The sequence below is a fragment of the Otolemur garnettii genome, unplaced genomic scaffold (assembly GCF_000181295.1).
Source record: "Otolemur garnettii isolate 467f Iridium unplaced genomic scaffold, OtoGar3 scaffold00005, whole genome shotgun sequence".
NCBI classification, from domain to species: Eukaryota; Metazoa; Chordata; class Mammalia; order Primates; family Galagidae; genus Otolemur; species Otolemur garnettii.
The window spans coordinates 12,707,846-12,722,741 of NW_003852400.1; the positions used below are offsets into that span (position 1 = coordinate 12,707,846).

The 14,896-nt window shown below is 32.7% G+C and overlaps 1 pseudogene; it reads right to left on the reverse strand.

Moving 5' to 3' along the window:
- Positions 1–13,109: 13,109 nt before the first annotated feature.
- Positions 13,110–14,485, reverse strand: LOC100965569 (annotated as a pseudogene).
- Between the last annotated feature and the right edge of the window lie 411 nt (positions 14,486–14,896).

Genomic DNA, 14,896 nt, shown 5'->3' on the forward strand with positions numbered 1-14,896 from the left:
TCATTGAGTATGTCTGAAAGACAGCTATTTAAAATATTACTTTGTGCAAAAGGTTATATACTTTTTAGATGTCACCACAGGAGATAAAATGAGAACCTCCTGATGGATGTGATCAGGATGTATAGTTTCACCACAATATACTAAAGAATACTCACTAAACCAATCTCAAAATTTAATGCCTTATGAAACACAGTTTGTCCATCCCTCAAAGTATCATTATAGAAAAAAAATATGACCATGAGTTTGAAAAGGACATACAAAACATCAGAGAGGAAAGAAGAGAAGTTGCCTGAGGAGACAGAAAATAGTGTTTCCAGTCTGAGATTTTCAGATTCTTTGGTTTGAGTTTAATTGAATTGGGTTAAATTGCATTCTCATTCAATATATTTTGTACTTGAATTTTGGGACTATTCTAATTTTTAGGAGCAAAGTTCAGTTTACTGAATGTTAAACTTCTTTATGAAACAGAAATACACAATGAAATAGTCTTTTAACTTATATTTTATAGAACTTAATTTTTAATGAATTTAAACTTATATTTAGAGGTTCATGACCTAATACGATGTGTAACAATTTGATAAGTAACCTAAGAAAAGTTTAGTTTTAATACACTGTTTAGGAATCTATAGTATATCCCATATGCACACACAATAGATTTTGTGATAATTCCGTACTACTATCATTGGTCCCAAATACTGACAAATTCAATGAATGATATATTCTTCTTTGAAATGAATAGATTATTTATCAAAGGAATTGCCTTTTAATCTTAAAATTCTATAATGGTTCCAATGTCATTTATGAACATTTTATTTTAAAATATGTATTTTTTCAGAATCTATTTTCACCAGTGTTGCTTTTGTACTTAAGATTTTTTTTTTAACAATCCCTTTCTTTCATTTCAGCCTGAATGTAAACAGATAAATTGCTGCATGTCCTAATTACTATTTTTTATGTTGTGAATAGCTGATCTGGAGATTAAGTTGAGACCACCAAGCAGTTTCCCCTAAACTATCAAGAAACATCATGTGTTAACGATTTCGGTCACTTGTAATCTGGTTTGGATTCAAAATGGTAAAGTAGAGGTGAAAGGTCTGATATTAAAAAAAAAACTCTCCTATGCTAACTACCCTTTCAAAGTTTCTGAATTTAAGTTAATTATATCATTCGAACTATGTTTTTAATGTTTCAGATTAATATGAGGGGACAAATAATGAGGTTACATTCTTTGCATTTGTTAGGAATTCAAATTCAATGGAATTATCAACATGTTCACCTTAGTTGCACAAAAATTGTCCTCTGTTCAGATTAGAACCAATCTTTTAACGTTTACCTCGGATTTATTAAGAGTATCATGGAGGACCTTAGTTTTTGGGTTAATTTACAACATTGCTTGATTTAGAAATAAGACTAAATCTTATGATTTATTGAGGGTAACTTTTGGGGGAGTAAATAAGCAATGATTTTGTTATTTTCTCCTAGAGCTTATATATGAAATTTGCTCTAGTTAAATATTCATCTCACTGCTGAAGTGTTACTTTTTGATATGACAGTTATTATATTTTTATTGTAGTAACTTATAAAATGAAGGAAATCTTTAATGTTAAATAGTTGAATATGTTGACTACTGTGTCATCTGACTCATATAAATATGAAATGAGCTCCTTTTTAGTCTAAACCATACTGAATGATGTTTGTAACATAGATTCTAGAAAGTAAGGATTAGTTTCTGATTATATTACAGGTTTCATACTCACACATTCTCAGATGAACTGATCAAAAGAAATGATTTTGTTGTTGTTGTTATTGTTGTTGCAGCTGTCATTGTTGCTTTAGCTGGTGTGGGCTGGGTTCAAACCCGCCAGACTCAGTATATGTGGCTGGCACCCTACACACTGAGGTACAGGCACTGCCCCAGAGAAATGATTTTTGAAGGCATAACAGTTCCAGCTTAACTTTATGAACTTATTTCCTTGATTTGGTTACATTTTCATTATTGAAGCTTCTCTTCTTTGTCATTTTAAAATTTACTTATTGAATTGAGAAAAATGTAGATAAATATTAATGGAACTTGATTAAAAAAGTGACAAACATGAATGAAAATAAAATATTTTTAACATTTCTTTTTCAGATAATATCAAACGTAGTAATTAATTAAGGAGAGATACATTTTAAAAAGATGAAATAAATAGGGACCTGGATATTGGACAATCAAATCAACAAACAAAAATGAAATTTAACATATTTGAAAAATATTGTTATTGGAAATTAGATACAAAATGCATTAGAAAAAAGTACCATTAAACTTAAAATACAACTCAAAGATAGCCATAAATATCTTATCATTCAATAAAAATATTGAAATTGAAATAACTATTTCTACCTTGATAATAAAAACATTAAAACCAATTATAACCAATTGTGATTTACAATTATCATGAAGGTGATATTCCTCGATGTTATAGGTTTTAAATTTTTTTATTTTTGTGTATTTTTTTCTTTTCAGGAAATACTTGGATACCTAATTCCGTATTTTTTTTCATAAAACAATAAAATAGGTTGTTTAGGCTTCAGGCTCCATAAAACTTGAACCACCTGCTTTATATAAAATAATGCTATGGAAAAAAATATATAGGGCGGTGCCTGTGGTTCAAAGGAGAAGGACACTGGCACCATATGCTGGAGGTTGTGGGTTCAAACCCAGCCCAGCCAAAAACCACACACACACACACACACACACACACACACACATATATATATATCTCCAATCAAATGAATTATTTTAACTATGTAAACTTGAAGGAGAATTATACTCAGTTTGGCTTTCTCCTTTCTATTTCCCCTTCCATTTTAGTCTCTGTGCTATACTAAGTTCTCTAAAAGCTTGCTCTAAATCTGCAGCCAAAGCACGGCTGCCTGTATGGAATGTATAATTCATATGCCTTTACCAGCAAAGGCGCTCAGGCTGATGGTTGAGGTGGGTGATTCCTGTGGTAGCCATTATGTTCCCTTTATTCAATTACATATTGTAAGTATATTGACTTATAGTTATGTGTGTGTATATATATGTGTATATATATATATATAACACAATACAACTAATCTGAAACACATATTCAGTCTGATTTCTTCTTTGAAGAAAAATTAGGATTTAGTTAATAGAAAATGTAAAATAAAAGTGGCTTAATCAATATGTAAGAGTTCAAATCTTTCTCATTTAGTTGTAAGCAGTCTAGGCCCGGGCTGAAGCTCCACACTGCTGGAGGGCATAGCTCTTTCTCTCTTGCCTACCTGTTGGTCTCAAAATACAGTTCCCACATTTTCCCAAGGCAACTGCTCAAGCAAATACATGAAGAAAGGGAGAAATGGTAGAAACATCCACCTACTTTTAAGAAAATTCCTGGTTATTCCACAAAGTACTCATACTAATATCCCATTTGCCAGAACCTTCTACCATGGGAAATGAAATCTTTATTCTGAGTATTCTGAGGCATAGCTAACCTCCAGAGCTTATTCTAAATGAGAGAGAGGAAGGGGACAAGTATTCCAGTACTCAGAAATGAAAATGAAAAGACAAGAAAGGGGATGTGAAAGTTAAGGCAAAGCAATACAGCAGTTACATGGCGTGTACTTAAATTTGGGGAATTAATTTTATGAAAAGAACCTGAGGTCTGCTCTTTTTACCATATACTCCATTTCCATTGTGGAAATAGCATTCCACCAATTAATTAATTAATTAATTAATTCCACTTAGATTTGCTAAATAATCATAGATGTCTTCTGTTCTTTCTCTTAACCATACTTTCTCAAAGACCTAGATTATATATTCTATCATTTAATAATATTTTTATTTATTTATCTAGTAGAATCTTCAGGTCTAAAATATGTATTTATAACATTTTACAATATTTTAGACATTCTTATTAAAAGAAATTTCTGCATTTCAAATAATGTATTTTAAAATTATTTCAGTGGCTGAACATTTTTACCAGTATTTGATTTTATAAATTAATGTAAGCAGATAAATTTCCTCTTTGGGCATAAACAAAGTTTTATCTTTGAATTTATTTTTAGAAAAAGAGATGGAACTTTTAATATCCTTTAAGAATGCAAATTCACTGCTATGTTTCTTACTATTGTATCCCCTTTTTTTTTTTTTTAATGACATAGTTATTATCACCGAGGCAAACTTTCAGATTGCAGAGAAAAAAGAATATGGGCATGTATAAATGTAAACTAAACTCTTCTCTTGAAATATTTAGTTTAAATTGTATGGTATATTTTAAAATGTTATGAATTTCATAAAAAATACATACTCTGTAAATAGTTTTAGTATTGTATTTTGGCTTCCAACTGATGTAAATCAAAAAACTTACCTAGCTATTCATTGACTATATTACACTTTTTATTTAATTTTGTTTTAAGCATGCTTTGAGTTGTTTTCATTTTTTTTCCTAAATGACACCTGTTTTACATTTCTCCTTCCCAAATCTGAAAACTGACACCAAATACTTGAAATCACCCTTAATGCGTCATTCCTTACTCTCAGTCTTAATGCGTTTTTAATCCTTCAACTGCACTATGGTTTAAGTACTTTTATTATTATTATTATCATTATTATTATTTCATAACAGAAGAAAATGAGACATAGAGACTACATAGCTAGCTCAGGGTCATGAAACTTTTAACCAGAAGAATAAGAACTTTTACATGGAAATATATTTCTAAAATCCATACCCTTAAAAATAACTACTTGAATTTAAAAATATTTATTTTTCAAGAAAGCTGGCTCTAAGGTTTTTTTTTTACATAATAGATACGTGTGTGTGTATATATACATATATATATGCATAAATTTCAAAATGCTATCTTCAACATTCTCCACTCTTGACAAATATTAAGAATACCTCAAGTATATTAGTGTTAGAGTTATTTCATATATTGTAGTAGCCTTCATTTTTTTCTCCCAAATTGCAAAAATGGGCACATGTAGTTTTGCACTAGTTAGGAAGCAGATAACACCAAGACAAATAAGAAAGACATAATTCAAGAAAGATGTATTAGTTGGCAGACTTTCAATTTACTTGTGAATCTTGACATGAATCAAAGTACACAAATTTAACAAATACAAAGAACTTAACCAGAAAATGTTTGATGAGTTTACTTCTATTTCTAACACCTAAATATCAAGTTCCCCTGAAACTTGAAAGACAGAAGCACAATGATAGCCCACAAGAATGACTGATAAATGGAATAACACACAGGGCAAACTACGGTATGTTTGTGACTGCTGTTTCCTAGTTCATCCTCTTTAATGTGGTTAACCAGGAATTTGAAAAAACTTTGCTGAATTCTAGTCACTGCACAGAGTTTTCATTTGCTGGAAATGACTAGACTATTGGTGTCATCTCACAGCCATTATATATACAAATACTTTGCTAAATTTTAGTTATCCTTCTTAATCTCATTTAAGATATAAAGTTGATCATTCTTTTTTTTCCCCCTGTTAAAGTTATTGTTAGGAGATGACCTAAGATTATTCTAATAATTTTAGAGTGAATATTTTTCTTAACACAATTATAATCTTATTATGCATCATGACATTCTTACAATTAAGGAGAACTTTTTTCACTTTCTCTAAAATCCTAATTAGGAAATAAAGTTAGAGGTTAAATAATTTAATAAGTTGTACCAAAACATCCACTTAAATTCTTTCATTTGTACCATTCCTTCAAATAAAGAAATTTGGTACCCCCCCAAAAAAAATTTAATAAAAAATATTAAAAATACATGTATGAAAAATAAGACAAGTAAGTAAAGGATGAATACTTGGTAAATGAATTGAAGAAAAGAGGGAAACCACGGAACATGGCTGGAGTTTCACAGAATGGAAGGAAAGCAAAATGGAAAGGAAAAAGTAAAAATGGTGATGTTGATTTTTTAAAATATTAAATGGGAAAATAATAAACTCAATAATATACTTAAAATTGGGGAGGAGGTTAAAATCTTAATGACTGATAATACAATACAAACATAAAAACAACTTCATGAACATTATACAAGGGGACACGAAGGAAGTACAATTCTATCCCCTAGATTAAGAAATAGCTATGGTAATCTTCTCATGTTACAAGTTGTTTTCTAGGCTCAAGGAATAAAATGGCAAATACCCCAAAGTCTGTGACTTCGAGTTTATATGATAGAGTGAGAAGGCCAATAAGCAAAAGAACAAGTAGAAAATTAAATAATGTTGGTTACTTATTAGTACTTTAAGAAAAATAAAATAGGATCAGGAGAGACAGAATGCTTCGTAAAGGTGGGAGGGCAGAGTGTGTTGGCAGTTGTTTTGCAATTATTATCTGGGAAAGCCTTTCTGAAGATGCCATATTGAGCAAAGTAGAATGATAGCAAGGAGAAGAGTCTTGCAGAAGAATGTCCGGGACAAAGGGAACGTCTCAACGTGTACCACAGTTTCTGAAATTTGAGAATAGATGAGGCAAAGACGATTTTCATTTAGGGTTATGATAGATCTCATAATCCAGAGGACCAAACATTACTCTGCGCATGTTACAAGGCACAGAATCAGAAGCTATCATCACATTGCCATCAGTTGAAGAATAGATTTATAAAAAGCTGATGACCCTGAAGCAAATTCTTAACACAAGGTATAATGCTGAAGTGCACAGAAAAATTGACTGATATCTAGACATATTTCCTAAACTTTTTTTGTTTTGATGATAGTGGTATTTTAAATAAAAATAGAAATAAATACAACTGGTAAGTGCTCTTTACCATATGTTGAAGGGATTTAAGATTCCCCACTTTATTTATGTTGAATAATTATAATGATAATCATAATAATAAATCAAATTGCTCCTAACTTAGATGAACAGACATAAAAATTTAAAAAAATACAATTGATATTTGCTAAATGTAGTACTACCACATACACACATAGGGAAGAGCATGGTAGGTGTTGTTAACCCACCACAGGGAATACTTAGCAAGGCCATCAGTGAGAAAATGTCATTTCATCAATGCAGGCTTGCTGCCACGCTCATCCATAGCAGAATTAGGGCTGAACAACAGAGACATGACCTGAGAAATATCCAGGTGGGAAATTTTTTGATTAGCTATCAGGACACAGGGAAGTGAATAAGTCAATAATGACTTCCAAATTTGAGTCTAAGGGGCTACTAACTTAGATGGCCCCTACAGAAATAGGAAAATAGTGAAAAGAGGAAAAGGGAAATGATTTGGGCATGCCACCCAAGGCCTACTCTATTAATGTTACATTTAATTACTCAGTATAAGTAGATCAGTAAGCGACCAAGGGGAGAAGAGTTAATTTATGTACCCAATCTCCTCTGAGTTGTTATTTAGGTTATTAGAAAAGCACATAGTAGGGGTTCCTAACCCCCAGTGTACATCACTTTGTTCTCTAATAGGTTTTAAAGCTGCTACTTCCTCGTATTTCCACTCTCTTGATATTTGCCTAGTGATGATAATTATGATCTCACATGAGATTGAGAAATAATGGGACAGAATTATACTTTTTTTTATAAAAAAATATATCCAGCAGCAGCAGAATAGAGAAATCAGGAAATCAGGGGAGAAGATGCAATTTTGGAAGCCATCAGCATATGGGCCGAAGTGAAATCACAAAGGTGGATGAAATAACACAGAGAGAGAATAAAAAATAAAAACCATATTTAACTCGGAGAAAGAAACCTACAAAAAGACTTAGAAGCAACAATAACAGAAGGATAAAGAAAATAAGATGCATTCAGCAATTCAGTAACTATATAACCCTGAGGTTCCTGTTAGTAGGTCAGCAATGGTGGAATTATATTTAGGTCACACATTTTCAGTAGATTTTTTTGACACAAATTGTTATTTAGTCATTCCAAGTAAAACCTAAACACTCTATGGCTAATATTTTCTTTTTGCAATAGTACATTAGTATTCTGAAAATTCTATTAATACATTTTAATTAGAAGTAGTAGTCCAAACAATTTTTTACATCTATAAGACAAAATTCCTATCTTTAGTTGCACTTATAATTGGTTTCAGTTATAAGTGACAAATAGTCAATAAACACTAGGGTATTTTGGCACCAAATTATAAAAATCCAGGGGTCATTTAGACGTAGCTGAATCTCGGAATTCAAATAATATAATCAAATGTTACATAATCTGTCTCTTTTTGTGCCCTCTCACTTCCCAACTTTACTTTCTGGTGGTTTCACGCTCAGAATTTTGTCTCCTCGCCACCATCATGTGCAGTCTGGATTATATTTACATGAACACTGCCAGATAAAAGTCCATAGCTTCCCTTTCCCAAGATTTATATCAATCATTGAAAAGTAAATTGCCTGGACCTCTATTTTACAGGTACCATGAAACTGAGGGAGAGAAGCCAGGTTATTATGGGCTCCATCAGTAAGATAAAGAGCTGTCCTTCTTATAGGAAAAAGGTAACTAAGCAAAGGATGCCAGGAGTTAAAGCCACAGATATCCACTGCATTACCGAGGGATATTATAGGTAAAAGAGTCATGAATCAATATTTAAATGATGTTGCAACTTATCTAAGTATCAGGCGTTTTATTATACATAAGAAAGTTATCATGTCCTTTTACATTTTTCTGTTGCTTGGAATAGTTCATAGTCCAAGTCAAAATAATTAACTACTACTTTAAGTTTCTTCACCAGACATACATAAACCTGAAGACTTTTAATGAAGGATTTGAGTTGGTCTGTTTTGAATTTGTTAACTATTTGTTTAACCTGTGCTGTCAGAAGTACCATAAATCCATCTTGGATAATTATATGTGCCTTTTTCTCTTGCTAGATACCTTTGAATGTCACTGGGGACTATCTTTTCTCTACAAATGGCTAATTTTTATGAAATTATACATTTAGATTGAAAGATGTGGAAACAGCACAAAATATCAGGAAATCCTCCCAGGTCAGAAAGCCAAAAACAACACACCCGAAAAAATAAAGAGTATAAACTATTATGCCAATAGAATAACATTTTAAAACACAAATAATTAATCTTGTTAGGCTATTTCTAAAGCATTTTTCCTTAAGAGTAGGAAGGTAATGTTAAATCTCATTTTTTAAATTTTTCTGAAAGCCTCTCATCTGTAGATTAAAAAGAAATTTGTATATTTTCCATAAAAATAAGATAGATTTTAAAGATAGAGGAAAGTACTCAGCTCAGGGACTTTATATAACTTAGAGTTTAAAAAAATAAATGATTAGGATATAGGATATAAGGAAAAGAGCACTGAGAATTATTTTTAGGCTTTTGGTTTGACACTGGGTGAAGGGTGTTTCCACTCCCAGAAACAGAAAGGAAAAGTAGACTAGGACATTATGGAAGGAAAGAGGGAAGTTCTATTTGAACATAATTTGGCATGACTGTTAAATAGCCAAATGAAAGGATGAAGCAGATATTTGGATACAGAGGGACTGGGAGAGAATATATAGATATATATTTGGAAGTCAAAAATAAATGATATATAAAGTCATTACAGTAAGTGAAATTCTGTAGGGAGGGAGCAAATATAGAGGAGGAGAATGGACTACTGATATCCTTGAGTTGCCTGGTAGATTAGAGATGAAAAATACTGGGAACTGATGGAAAGAATCAGCTACAAAGTTTAAAAAAAAAGTGGCTAGTAAAGTAGGAACACAACTTAAGGGACACTTGGAGACTTTAATGGTGGATACAAGTCAGTTAACAGTTGGTAAGAAGTCAAGGAAGATGAGGGCTGAGAATTTGGTAGGATGGTGATTATTACCAACCTTGACAAGTAAAAACTTGAGACTTGAGTGAATTACTAAGATAAAGAATGAAAGCTGAGGAAATAGACAAAAGTAATTGGTTTAAAGAGTGTTGCTATTAAGAGAATAGAATAATAGGGTGGTAATTAGAGAATGTGCATTCCAGGAAAAGCTTTTAAAACATGGTTGTATTATGATGGGGAAGGTCCAGGAGAGAATGAATAATTATGTAGAAGAAAGAAGATGGATACTTTAGGAAACAAAGCCTGAAGAGTTTAATGGATAGGATCTCGGAAATGTGTGGGGGGATTAGTCTTCAATACAATAAGTGACATTTCATCCATTAAAACAGGAAGATTTGCTGGTAAAAGATGACGAAGTTTTCATCATTTGTTTTCCCAATGAATTAAAGTATGAGATTAGAAGCTGAAAAAGATGGAGGAAGGGACAGGGATTTGGAGATTTAAGAAAGAGCAAAGTGTACAAAAAAGAAATAAAGAAACATCATTAGAGAAATGTAGTATTCATAAGCAGAGTTACAATCACTATAGCTTTCATGATTTCAGTACCAATAGTCATGTCAGTAATACAACTAAAAATTATTTGCACCTACAAAGTTATGTTGGTAAATCAGAATATTTGAAAGTTTCTAGGAGTAAGCACCTAAGATAAAAATGGTGGGTGGAGGGGAAAGGCTAAACTTCCCAGTGTTTTGAAGATGCATATGCAGTCGTAAATCTCTCAGAGGATAATAAAGTATATGCGTATCCAATATCTTCCCAACTTAATACTTAAACACAAGCCTTTTGCCATAGAACATCTAATTGAACTAGACTTGAGTGATCATTTTAAATATAACCTAACAAACTTTTTGAAATATTACTTTTCATAATTGATATTAACTTAAAAAGAAGTTGGTTCATTAAACTTCTGCCATGCTTAAAAAAAAAAAAAAAATCTTTGTAATTACCAGTACCTAGTAATAGGCTTCACAGAGCTCAACAACTAACTGAATCACCGAGGTTTAAAGTATTATTGAAGATGTTTTTTAGATGTACAAGTTACTGTACAGTTCTTGATGTTATTGGAGTATTTCAATGTAAAATACCTGAAGATCTTGAGATGTATTTTCAAAAGCAAATTCAATTTTCAGAGTGATATGAAGAATAGTATTTCACACAGACTTTTATTTAAGCTTCAGATCTAAAATGTGTTTCCTGAGATAAAAGTTATTTCATTTCTTATGAGTAATTTTTAAAGGTAGCATTGATTTTTGATTACATGAAGACATGTGTATGGATAAAGTATTCAAGGTGTTATTAATAATATTTATTATTTATAGATGGTATTATTTTGAACTGAAGAAATAAGAAAGAAGGGTATTTTAGCATCTTACTTCAGTTTGTAGGAGTGGTTTAAACTCATGGTCCACTCTCTCTTCTATAATATTAAAGGAATTATTGAAATGAAATCTTTCTGTTCGGACAATTTCTGTCAGTTTTTCTGAAAAATTAATCAAATGCAGACATATTAAATTGTATTGGCATATTTGGCATCAACTTTATTTATAGTCTATTTATACTGTTTTATCACCAAAATCTCTTAGCTGAATCAATTCAAGTAGACAGGAAAGACATATTATCTTTGTTTCTCTTCTCTCTATAGTACTTTTAGTACTATGTTGAGTAACAGTGGTTAAAGTGGGCATCCTTTTAGAGGAAAGGCTTTCAGATTTTTTCCTGTTCATTACAATACTAGTTGAGGGCTTGTCATTCATTATGGCTTTCATTATGTTGAGGGAAGTTCCTTTTATATCCAGTTTTTTAAGAGTTTTTATTTGAAGATGTGCTTTTTTCACATTAATTGAAATGATCATATACTCTTTGTCTTCCTTCTGTTGATTCCTCAATGACTTCTGTCACATTTGATCAAAAGCTACATGTGCCTACCTTTTTGAACAGCACAGATTCAGCATTTCCATAATGGCAGAATGTTCCCTTGGACAGCTTTGATTTAGGTCAGAGATTATCCAACATTTTCTGTAAGGACCAAGTAGTAAATGTTGTAGGCTTTATAATTTAAATGGGCTCTGTAACAACTCAGCTCTGTTGTGGTGTGAAAGCAGCCATGGATGATTCTTAAATGAGTGGGTATGAGTGTATTTCAATAAAGTTTTATTTACAGTAATAGGTGACAGGCCAGGCAAGATTTGGCATGTGGGCTATCATTTGCTTACTTACTCCTTGCCTGGATCATTTTTATATAAGTAAAATCCATTTATCCAGAGATATGTATTATTAGAAACTATCTGACATATGTACCAAATGATATAAAGAGTTTTTCCAAGAGCAAAATTAATCAAATGCAGATAAACTAAATTGTATTGACATGAAAGAAATTATTTTTTGGATGAAAACTTAAGGTAAAATATAAACACTATAGTTATGATTTCCTTCTGTTTGCTTCTATTAATTTTCCCTTAAACGATCCAATGCTATTTTTAAACATATTCCATATTGGTCAAATATAATTTTTAAGTGGCCAATAAGAAAGTATTATAGGACCTGTTATAATCTATTATCTTTATATTTAAATTTTAGCTTATTATTGTCAAATTAAAAAAAAAAGACATCTGCCTAACTGTGAAAGACAAATTTTACAAGTGATAGTCCTACTGCAAGTGGAAGGATATTCCACTGTTCTAGTGGAACTATAATTTTTCTAGAATGTCTCACTGATGTCTATTAAAATCTCTCTGTGCCAAACACTGGGCCCCTCCATACGTCTATAACTTTTTAGGCTTTTTCAGTGGTTTTGTAATGTACTTATATAAAGAGACAGATTTTTTTATTCCTGAGTCTAATATGTTTTCTCTCATCTTTCTATTTCTCTAAAAACAGAGAGGGCCTATTTTAAGCATTGACTTTAAACTTCTTAGCAGTATAATTTACCTAAATTTTTAAAACCTTGGAAGTAATGATAATACAATTCTATAGCCTCATACATTTTTAGTTTTATACATTTTCTCTCTTACTCAGTTTTCTTTGTTCTCATATAAATACTCTCTATATAATATTTTTATTAACTATTATGTTTAATTTTCAAATAAATAAGATTAAAGTCAATATTAAATTTTATATTTTTTCCTAATGTTTATGTGTTTACCTCTTACAATGTTTCGTAAGTTACATCATATATGTTAATGGTGTAGCAGTTTCTGTTAAATAATTCTTTCTTTTTTTTTTTTTCTGAACATGGCATATTTATTGTAGGAGACCAATAGTTGCTGGTGAAATTAGGAATCTAAGGTTGGATTTTTAAAGTTCATCTTGATCACTTCTCTCTCTTGAAGAAACCCATCGACTTACAATCACCTCCTGAACTTTAATTCTTTTCATACATTCTGGTGACTCCATTTTTTTGTCAGTCATGGTAGAGGGTTTAATCAAACAGCGCAGCATAAGTTCCTTAGACACATTGGCTAAAACTCTGCTCAAGGCCACCAGCGACTCCCAACTGAACGGAGCCTTCAAAATGATCCCTGACCAGCTCAATAATGACAGAATAACTTGCATGGTAAAATGGAGGGCCTTTCCCATACAGCAGTAGATCTGTGCGGTACTTGAGTCCCACTTTGGGCACCCAGCCCTTGCTCCAGAAGTAGTGGTAGGTCATGTAGGTTGTCCTGAATGTGGGCTGAACTACAGTGAAAGTCTTCCAGAGCTTCAGTATTGTTAAAGGGTCCTTCTCATAGTAGATACTTAGATATCCTAGGGCATAGACCAGGAAGAAGGCCTCTTCTAGGCTGAGCTGCAAATACTCAAAGATCCTATATGGATTTCTTCTGCATATTAATCTCTTTCTTTGTACCAATTTCCCATCTGGGGCATCCTCCTTCTCATTCCTGTCACACAGTACTTCCTCCACAAGCATGTACTCATGGGCAGGCCCTCTCTCTCCTGCAGAGGAGACATGCCTGTTTGCTGCCATCCTCAGGATGAGGGCCACACTGGGGGATGACAGCACCTTGTGTGCAGCAGCTGACTTGGGGTGGAGGTGCAGTGTCATGTACCAGGTGCTCATGGGAGCTGTCCGCAGTTGATGCGTCTCGCCCACTGGCCTCCTGTGGGCAGTTTGAGGGCTCGCTCAGATCTTCCACAGCATCTGACTTCCCAGAGTCTCCATTCATCACTCCCTGCTGCACCTTCCATGATGGAAACCATTTCAGAGGTAAGCTCATCAGGCAACTGAACCTCTTCATCTCTTTTTATACAAGGATGCTCAAGTGGTTTTGTGTAATCCTCGATGATTCTGTGCACTGTACTCTCATCCTGCCCCTGTCTACCCAGGAGCTGTGCCACCCACTCTACACGGCACTGGTGTTTCTCTAACGTGTGACAGGCATGTTTGTCTTCGTATCTTTCCATTTAGCATCCAGCTTAGCATCTGAAATTGTGAAGTTTGGACGGCTTTTTGAAAGAATACCTTTTACAAAACTACTTTTCCTGTACAGCTACTTCATGTCTTGTGGGCTCCTCACAATCACGCTGTTGTTAACCATCTCCGCATAGAACAGCCTGAATTCCTTCTCAAGACTTCTTCAGTCCTGTCCAAAAGGGACTGGCCATGGAGACTCGTAATTCTCATACGCTCTTCTTTTCCTTTTGGGGGCGTGAAATATTGCTTCTGCCATTTTTCTGGAGAACTATTCTTCCTCGGCCCCACATGCTCCAGATAATTCTTTCAAAGTTAAATGTGATAGTTGAAAAAGTGTAGCAAAATAAAAAAAATATGTAAACTAAAAATGTCCATTCCAGAAATATTTCTGGCACGTAATTTTCTTTTCCATATACCATGTCCTGATTCTTATGTAAACCAAGGTACCATTCATACTCTGTTCCATTAGCATGCAAAAATAGGTAATTTGCTCTAAGTGAAAAAAATCTAAAAATATAATTTAAAAAATTTTGGGCAGCACCTGTGGCTTAAAGGAGTAGGGTACCGGCTCTATATGCCGGAGGTGGTGGGTTCAAACCCAGCCCTGGCCAAAAACTGCAAAAAAAAAATTTTTTTTTGTTGTTAGTTCTAATTATTATGGGTATAT